The following is a 5,109-nucleotide window of genomic DNA, read 5'->3' on the forward strand; positions in this document are numbered from 1 at the left end:
TCCCTTCCCGGGACCAAGGATCCCTCCCTTGTCTTTTTCCTTCACCCTTTGCTTCCCCATCTACCTATTTCTCCCCTCTTATTTTGGAGATATAGATTTATAGATTTTGGAGGGTGCTATTATACCCTTCATGGTATATGTGTACTGTTGCCTATTTAACCATTCCCCATGTGAATAGGTTTTCAGAACTACAAGCCTCCCTCTAATGCCTCTATATCTATTCTTCCTCTGTATCTCATTTGTATGATTGCTATTTTTGCCTTAACTCTGCCAGTCTTTTTGAGCTATCCTATTGTTGAAATGAATCTTAAACACATACATAGCATAAAAAACCATAAACAGTTTCTCCAGGTTTAAGTGGTTTGTCTATATTAAGTTCCTTAAAATTGATCTTTTATATTGACTCTTATATGTTAAATTTTCTAAGTTCTGGTTTGGTTGATAGAAAGTCCTGAAAATCTGCAAGTTCGTTGAATGTCCATTTTTTTGTCATTCAAAATTAGAGATAATTTTGTTGGATATGATATTTTTGCCATAGGTCTAGTTCTTTTGATTGTCATTAGATATGATTCCAGAATGTGTGGTCTTTTATTTTGGTTGTTGAATTCTAATTTTAGTGTATTTGAATTGTTTTTTTCTTGTTTCTTGAAAATCTTTCTCTTCAATCTGGGGGGTTTCAAAATTTGGCAATAATATTCTTGTGTGTTATTTCTTTGAGGTGACAATCAGTGGATTTTTCTCTATTTCTACTTTCCCCTCATGTTTTATAACCCCAGGATAACTTTTTTGGGATTATTTCTTGCATTATTGTGTCAAGGTCCTTTTCTTGGTCAGAACTTTCTGGCAGAAAATTATTCTTATATTTTCTCTTCTTGATCTGTTCTCCAAATCTGTCATTTTTCTTATAAGATGTTTCACATTCTGTTCTATTTTCTCATTCTTTATAATCTATTTTGTTATTTCTTGCTCTCTCATAGTTTCACTGGCTTCCCCTTGCCCAATTCTAATTTTCAAAGAATTATTTTCACCTTTGAGATTGTATCTCCTTTCCAGTTGGTTAACTTTTTTTCTTCTTGTTTTTCTTGGATGTTTTTTTTTTTATTTTATTTTTTAGTTTTTCCTCAATGTCTTTAGTTTGATTTTTAAATTCTTTTTTGAGTTCTATCAATTCTTTCTGGTCAGGGAGCAATTTCATGTTACTCTTTGGGGTAGAAGCTTTTTGGTACTTCAGTATCCTCTTCTGAAGAAGAACTCCGGTCTTCCCTGTTCCCATAGTATGTTTCTATGATGGCGTTCTTTCTTCTTTGTCAGTTCACTTTTTTTTTTTTTTTTTTTTTTTTTTTTTTTTTTTAAATAAGCCGGTATTAGTCTAAGTACCTCTAATCCTGGGATGGAGGAGATGGTATCTCTGGCTTTACTTCAGCTCTCCACCCTGACCAGGAACTCCAAATCAAGAACTCCTCCTTCCTGCAAGTGCCCACAGCCAGCAACATCCTTGCCTCACTGCCTCTGCACTCACAGCTTCTAGCCCAGGGCTGTGTCCTGCAACCCAGCTGGGCCTGGCATTCCCAAGCAGCCTAGATTCCCTCAGTCCTCCCAGATTCAGACCCCGACTCCACAAACAGTTGGGGAAGTGAAGGTCTCTGTGGTTCCTGCCGAGGTTCCAGCCACACCCAGCTAGTCCTAGGAGCCCCACTTGGTGATTCTGCTGGAGCTAGACTGAAGACCCAGCCTTGGGCCCATAGTATCAGTAGCACCTCTGTTCTATCCCAAGCCTTCTTGATTTTTCACCAGCGTATGTTTTCTCTGAGGCACAAATTTGTTCTGTTTGTGGGGGAAAATCAGGAGAGCTTGAAATTTACTGACCTACTCTGCCATCTTCCCAGAATCCTCTTGCCAATTCCACTTTTTAAGGATTTTTTTTTTAAGCTGTTGACTCTTTTTAAATGATTCTCTCGAATCACTCTCATTTTTTTTTAAAAAAGTATATGTTTAAAACAAATACAAAATTAAAAAAAAACAGAAAAGAAATAAATATAGAAAAAGGAAAAAATTATCTTGTGTCCAGCAGAACATCAGGGAAAATTCAAATATATAACAATAAATTCGCATCTCAAGAAAGCATATATAATAATAGAAGACATTATATTCATGATTGTCCATCTTTGCTTCCTTGTAGATTTTTTTCTGTTTTCTGCTATGCACTTTTTACTTTATTATTTCCTCCTTTCACCTCTCCCCCAGCAGACTACACAGATATATTTAATATACATACATACACACACATAACACACACATATACACATACATAGACATACATCTAAAATAATATTAATATGGCTGACATAATATAGATTTCTCTCTTGCTTGAATCTTTAGTTTGATTTTATCTGAAATCAATGATTACTACAACTATTTTTTCCTCTGATTATTATTATTGTGTTTATGTATATCTCTTATTTCCTATCTCTGCTAACTCTGCTACATTTCTATTCCTTAACTTGCCTTGCTTTTTCTTAACCTTCCCTACCCCCACCATGGATCCTTGCCCTATCTTCTTCCCCTTCCTTCTTTATGCCATTTTCATAGTCTACACACCTTATCCCACTCCCATTAATCTAAACACCCTTCTGTACCCTACTCATTTTAATTCTAGTTCTGATCTTACTAGCTTTAGTGACTCTTAAGAAAATTACTTAACTTCTCTAAACCTCTTTCTTCATTTATAAAATGAATTTATAAAATTTATAAATATTATAAAATAATAATATTTATACTCCATACTTCATGTATGTCATGAATATGACAAAAGTACTCTGTAAATCTTAAAACATGATAGGGATATATCATTACTAAAGTTCCCATCTAATCTTTGTATCTTATCTTTCTTTATAAATTCCTTTTGACTATATTCTTTCTTTAGAGCATTAGTCTGTTAAAAATAGACAAAATGGGAGTAAATTTGGCTGAAATTATAAAATCATACAAGTCTTGGACCATTTCTCTTTTGGGGGCATCCAAAGGTGACTAGGGAAGAGTCAATAAGACAGACTAGCTCAGGAGCTGGTGTCAAACCAATTTCCTAGGAAGACAGGAAATAGTGAAAAAACTATTTTAGATCACATTTCCCTGCCTCAGCCACTTGGGTGGTGTGGTGGCAATTCAAAGTTATAAATAGAGATATTTTGCTAGAAGCATCTTAGAGAACAACCATCACTGAAGTTTGCTGCTGACTGTTCTTTTCCATGGGAATGTAGAAACTACATATAAACAATTTATAAGACTAGCTTTAGTTAGCTTTTTACGAGCATAATTTGTGGAAATTGTAGCACCTTTGTCGATTAGTGGAGTACTATGGGAATTCTTTAAAATAATTTCACTCAGTGTTCTATTTTGTTAAGCTTCTGGACAGCCAAACAGGATTTAAATGATTGATTAGCAAATTCTGCTAATGATTTTGATTAACTCTATTTGTTTTGCCTGTAATTATCTCCCTCTAGTAATTAGAATTCTGTCACAGCGCTCAGAATTGATATAATTTTGGATAAAGATCATACCAGTAAGATTTGGATGTATTTATAATTTCCAAGCAATTATAGGGCACATTTGGCAAGGCCTTAGAATCAGCCCCCTTTTTGAGAGAAAAAAAAAAGCAATTGTCATCTATGAAAGATATCTGGTAATGTAAAATGAATGATTTCCTTAAAACAACTCTCCCCAAGAAAATTATATGCTCTGTAAAGACAATGTTAGTTTAGAATAAGTCATTTTAAGAAATGGGGAGGGAGTATTTAGATATCTAATTTGTTTTTGCCTCCTTGCCCAACTCCCCACTCCCCAGAATAAGGTCCAGCTAGAATAAGTTTATCTCAAGGAACATAATATCCAATGTTAACTACAAGGTGAAGACATTTAAACCTCTTTTTGGACCTGGACCTCTGAAAAATCCCCTATTCTAGTGATCTGGGCAGATAGATGGCACAGTAGACAGAGTGCTAGACCTGGAATGAGGAAGACTCATTTTCCTTAGTTCAAATCCAGCTTCAGACGCTTACTAACTGTAATACTGGATAAGTCACTTCACCCTGTTGGCCCCAGTTTCCTTATCTATAAAAATGAGCTGAAGAAAGAAATGGCAAAACACTCTAGTATCTTTTCCAAGAAAATCCTAATCAGATCTTGAAGTCCCCATGGGACACAACCAAAACCACTGAGCTACAATAAATTCTAGTGACCAGAAGAGAAATTGTGTTTATATTTTAGGAGATGATTTCTACCTGCTAATGATCATGGGCCAAGTATTATTAAGGTGGGTTTTTTAAAGGAGATTATAATATTCTGTAAATATTTGAGCAGATATTATTTTATCCCCATAGGAAAAATGGAGCAATTATCCAAATTTACAAGATCCATCTGAAAGCCAAGTCCGAACAGAGGTTTAGATGTCTGAGCCTCGGAGTTTATGTTGGATATTGTAATCTGTGAGGTAAATCTATTCTGCAAAGGGGTGAAAACAAGAACACAATGAAGTAGCTAATATTGATAGCATGTGGCAACTAACATCTCTGCCTATGCCTTACTGGTAAGGTCAACATAATTAAAATCATTTTTTCTCTTTGGTTGCCTACATTTTTTCAGCACTGTTCTTTTGTAAGTCTCTCTTTCAGGAGCTAATAATGATTGTGATCTGCTTTTGACAACTGTTTTAAGGTCATCTTAATTGGACTCTTTTTAAAAAATAAAGTGATGGAGACTAACTGTATAGTTGTTTGTTCAATCCATCTTACGGCACAGAATAACATTTCAATGGTACGATTTTTGATGGGAATAATGGTATTACATCTCAGTGGGAGGCCGTGTGGTCCAGTGGAAAGAGTTCTGGATTTGCAGTCCCTGATTCTGTGAATTACTCTCCCCAGTGACCATAGGCAAGACCCTCGACCTCCCTGTGCCTCAGTGACCTCCTTTGAGAAAACCATGGGAGTGGATTGGATGACCTCCACGGATCTGTCGTGACTCAGGTCTATGCTCTTATGGACACAGAATGTCAAACCTCCTCATTGTGTGGTTTCACGGTATGGCTCAACCACACATCCCCTATACAATTCT

At 35.6% G+C, this 5,109-nt stretch overlaps 1 protein-coding gene across 1 annotated transcript in view; it reads left to right on the top strand.

The window, feature by feature from the left end:
* OTUD1 (OTU deubiquitinase 1) overlaps nt 1-4,757 on the top strand; it is a 157,015-nt gene extending 152,258 nt beyond the window's left edge. Inside the window, exon 3 of the transcript XR_007947723.1 lies at nt 4,377-4,757. The gene's annotated coding sequence lies outside the window, so the exon portion shown is untranslated. The remainder of the gene's footprint in view (nt 1-4,376) is intronic.
* The last annotated feature ends 352 nt before the right edge of the window (nt 4,758-5,109 follow it).

The sequence above is a fragment of the Antechinus flavipes genome, chromosome 5 (genome assembly GCF_016432865.1).
Source record: "Antechinus flavipes isolate AdamAnt ecotype Samford, QLD, Australia chromosome 5, AdamAnt_v2, whole genome shotgun sequence".
Classification (NCBI taxonomy): domain Eukaryota; kingdom Metazoa; phylum Chordata; class Mammalia; order Dasyuromorphia; family Dasyuridae; genus Antechinus; species Antechinus flavipes.